Source organism: Mus caroli, unplaced genomic scaffold, assembly GCF_978045245.1.
Source record: "Mus caroli unplaced genomic scaffold, Mus_caroli_1 scaffold_1, whole genome shotgun sequence".
In the NCBI taxonomy this organism is placed as follows: domain Eukaryota; kingdom Metazoa; phylum Chordata; class Mammalia; order Rodentia; family Muridae; genus Mus; species Mus caroli.
Genome location: NW_028227256.1, coordinates 176,409,346 through 176,423,649, shown reverse-complemented (window position 1 = coordinate 176,423,649; position 14,304 = coordinate 176,409,346). Strand labels below are relative to the sequence as shown.

At 45.8% G+C, this 14,304-nt stretch overlaps 1 protein-coding gene and 1 non-coding gene across 2 annotated transcripts in view; both read right to left on the bottom strand.

Moving 5' to 3' along the window:
• Kif26b (kinesin family member 26B) overlaps positions 1-14,304 on the bottom strand; it is a 403,420-nt gene that overhangs the window by 294,826 nt on the left and 94,290 nt on the right. The gene's annotated exons all lie outside the window — the stretch shown is intronic.
• On the bottom strand, positions 2,209-2,373 carry LOC115032405 (U1 spliceosomal RNA). The gene has a single exon (XR_003838078.1). It is a non-coding gene; the product is annotated as a U1 spliceosomal RNA (small nuclear RNA).

Sequence of the window (14,304 nt, the reverse complement as noted above, 5' to 3'; positions counted from 1 at the left end):
CTTCTTCCTCCACACACCCCGAAAGAGCGCCTGCCTCTTTCTGTTCTATCTAGAGCCACCTCACTCCCCCAGGTGCTGTTTAGGTGATTAGTCTGTTTTTCTCAGCAGTGCCCAAAACAAACTGCCTCCCTTCCAGCTCTGGCCTCAAGCTAAGAATAAACAGATCAATCAGCCCTGGGGGATAGCAGTAGCCCGGAGAAAAGCCACAGACAATGAGCCCTCTGGGCTTGTCGGGTGGGAAAAATGTAAGGGATCTCAGATCCCCGTTAAGACTGCCATTTGTTAGATAGCATCTCAGAATCTATGGCAGGCGGCCTCCTCGGCTCAGCTCTCCATATTACAGAGGAGAAAATTAAGGCCTGGCTCTTCCGGCCTTTTAATAATGCAGAGTTGAGCACCACGTGTGCGTTTCTGAGCTTGTTTCTGGGTTCATTTTTCTCCTGTTGAACAGCAAGGCACAAACCAACAGAGCAGCAGAATCCTGGCTGGGGAGGACAGAAAATCCAAATCAGCCCTGAAACGTAGGAGTCGTAGATCACCACAACAGCTCCAATACGTGCTCCTGACTGGGGCATCCATCACTGGCCGCTGGAACCCCAGCCAGGGCTCTTAAGGGAAACACACAAGGAAATGGGAAACACAGACCTCCTGGTTTCCTTGAAGAGGTGGTAGGAGTAGTCAAACTGCTTTTGGTTTGTCAACACCCTTTCAAATCATGCTTTGGTCCACACTTGAGTATTTATATCAGAAGCAGCAACCTAGAAGCTGTCCTAGTCTGGTGGCCTGGAGCAGACTAGGCCCGTTGAGGTGATGGACGTATTTTGAGAGCTTAATTCAGCTAGGATTCTGTTTACATTTTGGGAGTTAATAGTTTTTTTTGTTTTTTTGTTTTTTTTTTTTAGTGAAAATCTATTTTTTATTGTGGTAAAACATACACAGAACTGGCCATTTGGGCTATTTTTAAGTATGCATTTCAATGGTACCTCATGCATTTCCATATTGTCTACCCATCATCACCATCCAACGATGGGACAGTCCTCTTAAACTAGAACCATTCACCCATTAGATAACAGCTACTGAGGACAACTGACACATAATCCAGGAATCTCCTGGCATTTCATCATTCACTATGTACTGGAAAATATGTTCAAACCTTGAGAGAGAGAGAGAGATGGAAAACTACCCAATGATAAAATAGAAGATATTTCTCCCACTTCTGGAAGGCTATCAGAACATAAGACAGTTGACCAGGGCACTGCCCAGGTCAGCACTGATACTGAAAGCAGACCTGTGAACCAAGCTCAGAAATAAGAATTTTATCCAAAGGGTACAGCTCAGCCAGGACAGAAGAGGGACTTGTCATCTCACTCTGGCCCAGCACTAAGTTTTCTCAGCCCCACTGGCCCATTTGTCCCAACAGTCATCAACTAAACAAACCTTAGCCAGGTGTTCCCAGGCACTAGGAGGGCCAGATCTTACGAGGGGGTGGGGGAGGACGTTTGGCACCCAGAAAGGGGGGGGGGTCACCTCTCAAAAGAGAAGAGGAAAGGGGGATGGAGGAGGACTTGCACGAGGGGAAACTGGGAGGAAAAGAAGAGCTGGTTGTAAAGGAAATAAACAAATAAATTTAATAAAAATAAATTTGGGGGAAGAAAATAAAAATCTTACAGGTAAGAGCTTCCACTGGCTCATCTTCCTTACCCCAAAGAGTAAGGCAGATAGTGGGGGGTGGGGTACATTATCTTGGCTTCTGTGACAAGCATCCCGTGGTTGGTAAGAGGAAACCAAGCCTTATAAACGTCTGCTATCCACTGAGCTTCCATCCCCAGCCCAGAGTTCACATTCCTCAGTCCTTATAGTTGCCTTAGTAAACATGAGCAGTGCCTAAAACGGTAACTTTCCTTTATCAAACAACATGGGAAAAAAAAAACATTTCCTTTCTCATGTATTTATTGGGAACTTGTCTATTTTCGTGTCTTGTTCATCTTAATATACTTTTAAAAAAAAAGAATTATTTATTTATTTTATGTATATAAGTACATTGTAGCTGTCCTCAGACACACCAGAAGAGGGCGTCTGATCACTTTACAGATGGTTATAAGTCATCATGTGGTTGCTGGGACTTGAACTCAGGACCTCTGGAAGAACAGTCAGTGTTCCTAACCGCTGAGCCATCTCTCCAGCCCCCTTAATATACTTTTTTCCCCCAAGGGGAGCGCGCGGACACAGCTCCCCCATTACCACAAATTATGCAATCAAGTTTCTCGCATTTGGGGAAATCACAGGGGTCAGCACACCCCAAGTGCAATGGGTGAATCACGCCCTGGGAAAACCACCTTCCTGATCATGGTATCTCCCCTGCCAGGTAAGTATCTTAGTATACTTTTTAAAGGCAGTATAATTCATTTATATACTTGTATAATGACTTTACCAAATATATGGACTTTATGTTGTGTTATTAAAACCAGTTAAACTATCTTCTATGTTTCTATCCTAGCAGTTAGAATACTTGTTACAATTTACACTGATAAGAAAATTTAACTATTGTGTCCCATGCTTCACGTGTCTGATTTTATTTGCTAAGAAAAGAAAAAGCCCTTCAGGAACAATGTTCAATCCTACACTCATCTATGTATGTTACAACTATAACTTCATCATTTGCTAACCAAAAATGGGGGCGTTCTGGGAAGACGGCTCAGTCAGTCACATGTCTGCTGAACCAGCACGTGGACCTGAGCCTGGATTCCCAGTACCCACGTAGACAAAAGCCAGGGCGTGTCTGTAATCCCAATGGTGGGGGCACAGAAGGGGATAGGAAGATCCCAGAGCTTGCCAGCCAGCTGTCTAGCCAAAGTCATATGAGTTTCTGGTTTAGTGAAAAACCCTGTCTCACAAAAAGAAGACAATGATCAAGGAAACCAACTGACCATAGTGACATCTGGACTCCATTCCCATGTGCATGTACACATGAACACATGTAATGCATTCATACACACATGCACTAAAGCTAGAGCACTTGCCTTGCATACTCGGGGACCCCTGCGGATCTGGCATAAACGACCTGCCATAATTGAACCTGGCTTATCCTGCCTGAATGGAGAGGTGGCAACAAAAATCTACCTGACCTTGAACTCCACTCCCTTATAGATCCTATGCTAATGCTGACCACCCTACTATCACTGAGGCAGCGAAGGGTAGACAGTGCTGAGGCAGCTCCTGTAGGAAGTGGGTTCTAGTGGTGACTGCAACCCCTCAGGCACAGAAACATGAACAAATCCATCAATCCTGCAAGACCTGCTTTCTCCTCTAAAGGATCTCTCTCTCTCTCTCTCTCTCTCTCTCTGTGTGTGTGTGTATGTGTGTGTGTGTGTGTGATACTTGCCACAGCCCCCAACCTTCTGATAGAAAATTACACAAAAAGGGGGGACCTGTGAAAGATTTGAAAGCTATGATCATTTTCCAATAGCTGCTAGTGGCAGAGTCCTGGGGACAGGATGGAGGAATGAATTAGAATTTTTTAATCTCCTTCTTAAAGGGGGGGGGCAAAAGATTTCTGTATTTATGTAGATTAAAAATCTCATTTTGTTGCTTGACTCGTTTTGGGTTCCTTGAAAGCGCCTGTGAAAGTTGATTAGCACATGCAGGTTCAGATAATTTCCCCAGAGAGCTAAGCAAATTAAAATATATTTTTTAACTCCAACCAGCTGACATGGGCCATCAGTTGCATCCTTGGTACGAGTTCTGTCTTGTCACTTTAATCCTAGACTGGGTACCTAAGCAATACTTACCTGGCAGGAAGCAACAGCCCAGGGAGTGGTTGGATGGATTCTAAGGTTCCAGCGCCTACTCTTCTCTTCCCCGTAGCCCCGTCCTGCCCTCAGGCCAGCCTGCTATTCATCAGATACTAGGCTCTATGGAGGTGGACCAAATTATAACCTCCCTAGGAGACTTTCAATCCAAACGTAATCTATCGGTAACTCAACGTCAATCCAGCTTGGCTGATTCTGCGTTAGGGTGATTCTCCAATATAGCAGGCGAGATGGGTACACACAAAGAGTTATTTGGGAAATGGTTAAGGGGGAGGAGAGGATGCCACAAGGGGCACCAGCCTAAACAGCACCCATGGCTTTAGTAAGCACACATTTTTGCATTCTCATCATGAGACCCTCCAGACCCTCTGAGGGCCACTCCACGTCACGCAAGCACCTGCTGAGCTGAGGCTGGGCTGAGGGAAATGGGGTACATATAGAAAAGGTGGGGTGGTGGTAAGAAAAGCTACAAGTGGCTGTAAAACCAGTCTAGCTCTTGGCTTCCCATGTGCTCGCTGAGAATGCCTGCATGCCTCAGGACCCCAGCTCTCCTCTCCCTTTCTGGCTGCATGCTGGTATTTAGACAACCACACAGCAGAAATTCCTGAGGTACGTATGGAACTGGTGAGAAACACAGGTGCCGTGAGGAAAGCTGGAGGAGCTTCGAACAACCGGGGCTTCAGTCCTTCCTGTTCTGATCCTCGCAGCTTTGCGTGACGCCGGGAGAATGACTGGTAAATTGCAAGAGACTGTGGGAAATGAACAGTTCATTTGCAGCCACGCCGCGGGCAGTTTCCCCGGGGCATGGATTCCCACACATCTCAGAGGCTCCTGCAGATATTCTCCTTCCTGTGAGCTTGCTCCCCCTCCCTTTGGGTCAGCCACAGACTGCATGTGATATATAAACAGCCTCTGCCTCACACATGTCTGTCAGCCTCCCCATACGCCCCTCCCCTCCCCACACACATCAGAGAGAAAGAGAGAGAAGTCTTTGGTACAAAAGAAAGCTACGTCTGGATTATCTCCCGAGATGGATCCCTGCCCTATTTCTTCACAATAAGACTCAGAGGATGGCCTGCTTTATTCAGATCTGGGTCTTGAAAACATTACATCATTTTCTAACTATGAGACCTTAAGTAAGGCTGGCCAGTAACTTCCCTTAGAATATCGTTATAAGGTTTAAGTGAACTACTATGTGTAAAGTGAATATGACCATTGATACATTAGGATTTCTTAAGGCTAATGGGTTAAGAGTCTTACCAAAGCCTCCCATCACTCAAAGGCAACCATTAGGAAGTCTTTGAACCCAAATAGTGTTTTTGTGTTAGAGTTCTCCTGAAAACCAAACTAATAGGACAGATTACACAGGTAAGGAGAAGGAGGTTTTTGAACGAGAGAGATAGCCCAGCAGTTCAGAGCACACACTGCCTTGCAGAAAATTGGAGTTCAGTTCCTAACACCCAAACACAGTGTCTTACAACCTCCTATAATCTAGCTCCAAGGAATCCAACACCCTCTCCTGGCCTTTTTGGACATTTATACATATATGTGCACATGCACACATACACACACATGCACACACACACACAGGTTTACATTTTGATGAGGTAAGTTTATTTGTAAATAAAACATTTGACCACTGTGTTGGTCAAGATTCTATATTGGAACTTTCCATATTGGAATTTCAAATTTCCATATGGAAATACATTCCATATATTTCAAGGAGACCACAGAGCCTTCTTCCTTCCCAGAATGTCAAGAATTTGGAGACAAGCAATCTACCAAGTCTACATCACTTCCCTAGCCCAGGGGTTGATCTAAGTAGACTAGGTGGAGACGTCTCTGCTATGGGCTTCGGGGTAGACCCTGAACAACACAGGCAAGTCAGATGGGAGGTTCTGAAGAGCAGCCCACACTCAGACCTGTGTCAGCGCCGGCCTCAGAGCTCAGCTCACAGACCAAGCAGATAGAGATATCTGGAAGAAGTTAACAGAAGCAGGGGTGAGACATAGGGTGGGTCTAGAGGAAGGAGGTGGTTCAATACACTGCTTTTGGGATGTTTAGAAGGAGAGAGGAAGGAAGGGAGGGAGGGAGGGAGGGAGGGAGGGAGGGAGGAAGGAAGGAAGGAAGGAAGGAAGGAAGGAAGGAAGGAAGGAAGGAAGGAAGGAAGTCCAAAACAGTTGGGGAAAGGCAGCATTTGTTTGATGTGGGAAGTGGGTGTGGTGTTTACATCATCCCCTACATTTCTGTACAGCTAAATATTTTTAATCTTATTAATATTCTTACTTAAAGAATTCGAGAGAACCTACTACTGGCACCTCTCAAGACCAGGGTAATTTCTAACTGCATTCTAAAGACTTACCCTTATTCCCAAAGATGAGTGTGGCTTTTCTAGTCCTCCAGGACCAGCAGCAGTGAACAAGAGAGCATTACAGAAAGTCACAGTCAGTCAAAATAGAGAGAACACCTGACCATGGGGTACCCAGGCCCAAATGACGCCTCGATAGGCATCTATAGCATAAGCCCTACACCCGGGACTCACGGAACATGCAGAATGCAGGAAGAAAGACTGAGAGCGAGAGGACCAAGATGGACATAGGCTGCAAGACGAGGTCTTTTATGTACAACACGGAAGCTTCACCTAGGGAATCTCAGCAGATGTTTGCCAAAACAAAACGTTAACAAGGACACACCAAGTGGCAGGCCAAAGTGGATGGGAGAATTCTCACACGCCTTTATTCCTAGAAGGAATAAAGTAACGATGGCTGAGAGAGGAAGTAATGATGGCTGAGGGAGGAAGAACCAGGCTATCCTGGGGATGAGCACCCTGGTGGATGGTTAGCAGGTGCTAAGAGGCCATATCTAAACACATATGAACAGCACTAAATGACTTCAGCAGGCTGTATGCATAAATATATACACATACAGATCAAACAATAGTAAAGAATGGGAGCCATGAAATTGAACAGAGGTGGGGACACAGGAGTAATTGGAGGGAGGACAGGAGAACAATACAGCACTCATATGTAAACTCTCACATATTTTTTTAATTAAAGAAAAAAATTCATCTTGAAGCAAAGATTTCTAGAGAAGATCAACTTTGACCTGAACCAAATTAGATTTCAGGGGCCCAACACCCATGTCTCGGCTTCTCTGGCCCTGTTCACTGGCAGAGCTGCAGAGGAGCAGAGTGGGAAGCTAATTTCCTGGCCAAATCGCAGCTCCTCATGGCTGACATGGGTTCAAGTGTTTGCACAGACTTCTGGCCTCCTCATCCCTCTCTGTCATGGGCCCATGTATGACAGTTTTGTTTACAACCAGGAAACACTGCCAATCTCTTCAAAGGCAACGGTGCCTAGAAAAAGCACATTACCTCATCCTGACAAACTAATGTCAAAGATAAGGAATCTGAAGGGTGCTGCCAGGAGTTAATTGACACTAATTTGAATAGTTACCACGGTTACAAATGATAATACCCTGTGCGGTTTCAAGAGTTTAAAAGAAATGTCTTTATACATTGCTCCTTAATTGCTTTCTGATGACCCCAGTGAAGGAGGCAGGTAAAAGGTAGTGTGGTGCTTCGGATCTTCCCGAATTCAATCCAGTCCAGCCGTCCTGTCAGGTGACAGAAACTTATTGTGTCCTCATCAGGTAGGCTAGGCCAGGTGCTCATGTGGGATGCTCACACAGCCATGCATGCTTCCTTGCCTTGACATGGCCTCAATCCCACACAGAGGAAAAGAAACAATAAACACAGAGATAAAGACACCACACTGCAGTCCATGCAAGGGCAGCCCCTGTCTGGAGGGAGAAGATGAACCCGTGGCATCAAGATGTGGCATCTGAGTGATGCACAATGTTGATGAAGCCCCACGGAAGACATGGGAAGAGAGAGTGGGGCTCTTTGTCTTGTATTCCAGAGGCAACAAGCAGAATTTTAGAGTGCAGACTCACTCTATTCCACACTGTAAAACCTTAATTGAGATGGAATTTACATCAGTACAAGTCACCCACCTAACTTGTATAATTTTATACTTTTGAGTATATTTATAATGCTGCACACCATTGTCAATAAAGCACTACATTTTCCCTACAAATAACTCCAGATCTGCTGTTCCCAAACCTGCCTCTTGACTACCAATCTACATAGCAGCTATAGATGGGCCACCTCTAGATTCTATACAACTGGAATCATAAGTCCACTCCTTTGTGCCTGGCTTCCCTCGCTTAGCACACGCTTTATGAATGAATGCATACTTAATTTCCTTTTATTGCCAATAATATTCCAATGCGTGCCACATTTTGTTCAACTACTCAACAGTGGATAGACTTCTGGGTTAGATTTCCATTGGGGACATCACAGGACATGCTTGTAATGTAGTGAGATGCCTGCCACACTTCTGGAGGAGCTGGCTTAGTGATCAGGAGGCCATTCTGCACAGGGTCTGAGGAGCATTTAAGCCACAGGAACAGCTGAGATCTACATGTATGCACTCCATGAAAGGAAGCTAAGTGTTCCCCACCCCAGAACTTCTACTTAATAGGAAGTCAAAAAATGCTCATAATCACTCCAAAGCCACCTGACAGGAGGGGGAGGGGAAGGGAAGAGAGGCAGGGTGTAAAACCGAGGGCAATTGTACAATTCTTCTTTGAGGAAATGTGTAGACTTGTAAACTCAAAGCAAATGTCCCCCTCGCCCTGGCAGTGGCCTGTGCTCCCATGCTCCCATGCTCCTGTGTTCCCATGCTAGAGAGAGGCTCAGAAGCTGCGTCTATAGATCTGCTGACCAGCTAAGCGACAGCAGGCGCAATGTAAGAGTAAAGGAAGCTGAGAAAGAGAAGCGTGAGCGATGTCTGTGTTTAAGGAAAGGAAAGAATAAAACCAACAGGAAAGAAGACAGGGGAGTAAACGTGAGAAAGAAAGCGCCACGTCTCAGGAAACAACAGCAGTTAGCATTTATAATTCATAGGGTATCCACAAGAGCAGTTCTACGTTCACACACGACTGTGCCATTTCACCGTGACACTATGAAGGGGAGCCAAAGAGAGAAGTCTTCACAGAGTAGAAATAGAATCACAGTACCTAGATGTGTTCTTTGTTTGTTTATTTTGTTTTGTTTTTTTAAAAAACTCCTGAAGTCTCACAAAAGAGCTTATTAACTTGTGGTTCGCTTGATAACCAGTAAGTTGTCAGCCACATTGGGCAAGGCAGCCTCAAGCAACTGCTCATGATAAGAGTGGGTGTGGCACATGTGATTTTACTTTCAAAATGTTAGACACTGACGTGTGGGGGAGCAGTGCAAACGTTTTCTGTGCACACAGCAATCTTGAGGATGAGTTTGGAATCCTCAGAAACCACATAAATGCTGGGTGGGTGTGGCAGCCTACCTTTAATCCTAACAGCAGGCTGAGACAGGGGATCCCTAGAGCAAGCTAGCAAGCAAGACTAGCCATGTCAGAAAACTCTGGGTTCCATGGAGAGACCCTGACTCAATGAATAAGGTGTAAAGCAAATGAGCAGGACTCCAGATGTAAACCTCAGAACCATACACACACTCACATACATGTACACCTCTGTGTGTGTGTGCACAAACATGCATACATACCATCGCTCAGACACACAGACACACACACAAACACACACGAAAAACTGAAAAAGAAAACTGGACAGTGAATGGAGAGCTAGGCCCACAATAAGTGGCTTTCAGGGATACCTGGGTCTTATTTGGGTTTTACTTGTCTGTGAGCTTCTGAAGAGTCAAGCTAAGCAAAGTTCTTGAAAAAGCAGGGAGTTAAGGGGTGCCCAGAACCAAACACAAGAATAGACATTAGAGACAAGGTTGAATCTAAAAAATGGCATCAATTCTGTTTTGTATCACTGGGTCAGACATGCCTTCCTGAATAAAAATATCATCTTCCAATCCCCACATAAAGGAAATTTACAGAAATTTCTGCCAACAGCCATCAAGCCCTTCTCTGGTCTCATTGAGCACTGGGCTGGCTGGAGAGGAGAGGGGTGCCCTTGGGTGTTTTCGGCCTCTGTGGTCAGAGCCCTCCAGTGGAACTGTGTGAACACTTTACTCTTATGAACTGATGAGACTGAAATCACAACAGACTTGTTAGCTGGTATGCTTTGCCTCACTCAAAGAGCAGTTGTGCTGGTTTTTGTTTTAACTACCAACTTTACACAAGAGAGTCTCCCCTGAGAAATTATCTAGATCAGGTAGGCCTGTAGGAATATTTTGGGGGAAATGTCTCTATTGTTAATTGAGGTGGGAACCCACCCTACTTTCCTGAATACAGGTAGCAGTGTTTCATGGGCTGGTCCTGAATGGTTTAAGAATGAAGGATGTTAGCTGAGTCTAATGAGAAGGTAGGGAACATGGATGTGTTGTATAGGAAAGAATTATCTTGTGTATTGTATGGATGCATTGCCTGTCAATTAAAAAACACCTATGGCCTATAGGAAAGGGTAGAATAGGAGGTGGGACATCCGGGAGGCAGAAAGGATTCTAGGCTAGAGCCAGGTGCAGGAGATTCTCCTGGGAGGATATGATGAGAGATACATGGTACCTGAGCACAGGCAACCAGCGACATGGTAGAATGTAGATTAGAATAGATGGGTTACAATAAATTTTGATCTTGTCATAGAAGAGCCTAGTTATATAGCCAAGGTATTTGTAAACTTATTTTGAATCTGAGTCTTAGTTCTGGGAGCATGGGGCTGGGAAGAAGAACCAGGACCTAACTTCTACACCTTGTTTCTCTCTGCTCTTGACTGTGGAGGTGCTGTGACCAGTCTGCTGCCTGAGTCCCTGCCTCAACTTCCCCTCAGTGATGAGCTCTAACTTGGAATCAGAACCCCTTCCTCCCTTAGCTGCTTTGAACTAGAATATGTCAGCACTGCACCAGAGATGGAATTACAGCATCAGGGAAACATGCAACGCCCCTGCGTAGTTCCTTCATCGCTAGAACGAAAGACTCCTTGTTTGTGCTCCCTGAAAAGTGACCATGTGGCCCCGCTAGCTTTCCCACCCCTCGGGGGTCCTCATGTGAAGTGGGACGCAGCAGAGTTGGAGAACTTTCTAGCAGCCATTGACTGAAAAAGTGTCATATTTGCTAGGGGAAGGGACTGTACCTGTCTGAGGACCCCCACCGGGTCATGCTCCCTATGGTGTCATGCTTGGGGAGCATGTGACAATTTTAAATGCCTAGAAACTTGGTAAAGAGGGCAGAGGGTCCAGCATGGCTCAAATGCCAGTAGCTCCACTGTATTAATGCTTTCTCTGTAAGAGAAGTTTCTTCTAGCCTCTATCTTACTGAATGCCACATCCTCTTCCCAGTACCTTTACCTGTCTACTCAATGGCCATTCTTTGGGTAGGCAAGCAAGAATTATCCAGAGGCAAACAATCAAAACATCCAGATAAATTCTGCTAAGATCCTATAAGTGAATGGAAGTTGATATACTGAGTTGTCAGGGCAGTTTCTACAGTTAAGGAAATTCAGGGCTATCAGAGTAAAGCTTGTTCAAGGTCATCCAGCGTGTTAGAAGCTATGAGTCTAGGTCACAGAATATCCTGGCTTATCCCATCATCTTTTTCATCCTGTAATGACCATGTCCCATCTCTATTGTCATATTAGTCCTCCGTGTTCTGAAAGAAATAATAAAATTTCCTGTTATCCTGGGAAATCCTCAGATGTTGACATAGGTGGACCCCAAGGACACTTGAGTTACAATGACTAGGGTGACTCTCCTTGGTGTCTGTGTTCAGAGCAGCGCAGTGGTGTGGAAAGGTGTGGCGGTTATGTTGTAATGTTTATAGGTTAAAAAAAAAAATCAGACAATGGAAGGCAGAGAAGAGATAAGAATTTCTCTGCAATCTGATTCAGTTCTGTGGTTCACACACAGACTGTTGAGTCTTCCGCCAAATTCATCTGAGCAGTAAACAATGGTGACAATATCCGTGATGTCATGTTTCACCTCTGCTGAAGAACGCTCAGATGCTGTCAGGGCAGAAGAGAGCCTACAGGTTAAGATACAGGGTAAGAGATTCTATCCAGCCCACATCCAAAGACTAAACCCTGAAGATTAAACCCTGAAGCACAACCAGGAAGGATAGCCAAAGCGGCTGGGTGGTCACACACTGTGTGCCCGGCTGTTGCTTAGACAAATACACAGCTGAAGAGAAGCCGGGACCATCTCCAAGAGAGAAAGCCCCGCTTTTGTCTGACAAAGCTGTGCTGACCCCAGAGGAACACACAATAGGAAATGAGAGTTGGACAGAAAATTGATTCCGACAGGAAACAGAATGATCCATGCTGAAGCTCGGCTCCAGGACAAATCATTGCAAAAACCCAGAGCAGCTGGGAGCCACCCACCACTCTGCATACACTGCAGAATGGGCAGCAACGAGCAGCCTAGAGGAACATGGAGAGAGGCCACAACTCAGTCATCCCTGTGGATAGGCCAATATGATCTAGGTTTGGGTGCATCTCTACCAGTGGACGGCTGATAGATGCCTGGCAGAGGACCCTGAAAGCCAGGAAAGCCTCTTTGAAAGGTAGGCGAATGGGCTGGAGAGAGATGCCTCCCTGGGTAAGGGTTCTTGCTGGGCAAACAAGACAATCTGAGTTTGGATGCCAGCACACATAGAAAACACTGGGTATGACCTGGTGCCCTATAACCCCAGCTCTGAGGGGCAGGCAGACAGGAGGCTCACTGGGGCATGCTGGTTACCAGCCTAGGACTTCAGCAAGTTCAGTGAAAGACCCTGACTCAAGGGAATAGAGCAGAGAAGAGAGAAGGGCACTCAGTGTCCTCTGCTGCCTGTACACTAGCACAGATAAGCACACCCTCACACCACATGCTCACACAGCACACAAACTCATCATTCCTGTATGCATACACCACCAAATAGAAAAAGAAAGAAAGCTAGGGGTGTAGGATAGGGAAAGTTAGGTCTGATGTCTTCAGCAAATGAACCTGCACCAAAGAGAAGGTCTTCCAAAGTCCCCGCAGCAGCTCCTGTGGTGGTGAACAATGGGGAAAGCTGCAGAAATAGGAAGGTAAGTAGACACAGCCATTCATGAGCCAGGCCAGAAGTCTAGCACTGCAGGGACAACACACTGTCACCCAATCTTCTGCAAGTCTCTGAGGGTCATCACAGAAGTGTCCTTTGTAACATCTGCTGTCTTCCATGGTCCCATGATCCCTGCTGGAGCAGTGAGGACCGCAGTTGTAAGGGTCACAGCAGATAAGCAAGCACTCCAAGACCAAATCCACTCAGTCTCTCCTCACATCTCTGCCTCACTTTGCCAGGTCATTAAAATGGACCACATATACCACACGGACAGCACAGACAGCAAAGTGCTTCTGTGCAGGCATGAGTGCCAGAGGTCAATCCCTAGACCCACCCATGGGGAACCCGCACAGTGGTTCTCACTGGTAATGCCAGGGCCGAGAGGCAAACAGCAGAACCGAAGGCTCACTGGCCAGGCAGCCTAGTCTAATCAGCAGTCCCAGGCTGAGAGACTCTTCCTCAAACAAAACAAGACAAAGTAGGGGACCAGGCAGCACATAAAAGCACTGGCTGCTCTTGCAGAGGGCTCAGACTCAGTTCCCAGCACCTACATGGTGGCTCACAACCATCTGTAACTCCAGTCAAAGGGGGATCTGACACTCTCTTCTTATTTGCTCTGTACCAGGCTTACATGTGATGCACATACATACATACATACATGCTTGTAGGTAAAACTCTCATATATATATAAATAATTAAATTAAAAGATCAAAAAGAAGAGGTGGATGGTACCTAAAGAATAATGCCTGATATTGATCTCCACATGCACATATATCCACACATGTACACATGTACCCCCATACATGCATACAGACCCACATATGTGTGAATGTACACACACACACATAGGACCACATACAGACCCTTGTTACTAAAGCACGAATATATAAGGGAGTCTTATAAAGTCTAAATGGTCACTGTGATGTATCTAGGGAAGGACAATGTCCCCATGTGCCACTCAAAGAGATGTGTAATGCAGAAACTATCCTCACTAGACAGAACTGTCTTTTTCCAGAGGCATATTGGGGTGATAATAAGTGTTCTGGATGTGGATCCAGAAGGTACAGCCTCAGATCTGGCTTTATCCGATGTCTGTTGGGCAGCCTTGCCCTCATCACTTAACTTCTCTGTGCCTCTCTTTCTCCCGTGACATAGCTATTCAGCTCCTGCACAGAACTGCTGCAAAGACTGAGAGAGGGCAAGGATGTGGCTCAGTTGATGTAGTTCATCCCCAACATGTAGAAAGTCCTGGGTTTGGTCCCCAGCATTGCATAAAAAGTATGGAGGCACAAACTGATATCACAGCACTCAGGCATTGGAGCAGAAGGATGAGGGGTTCAAGGCCAGCCTCAACTATCTAGCAAGTTCAAGGTCAGCCTGGAATACATAAGATCCTCTTAAAACATTTTTTTCTG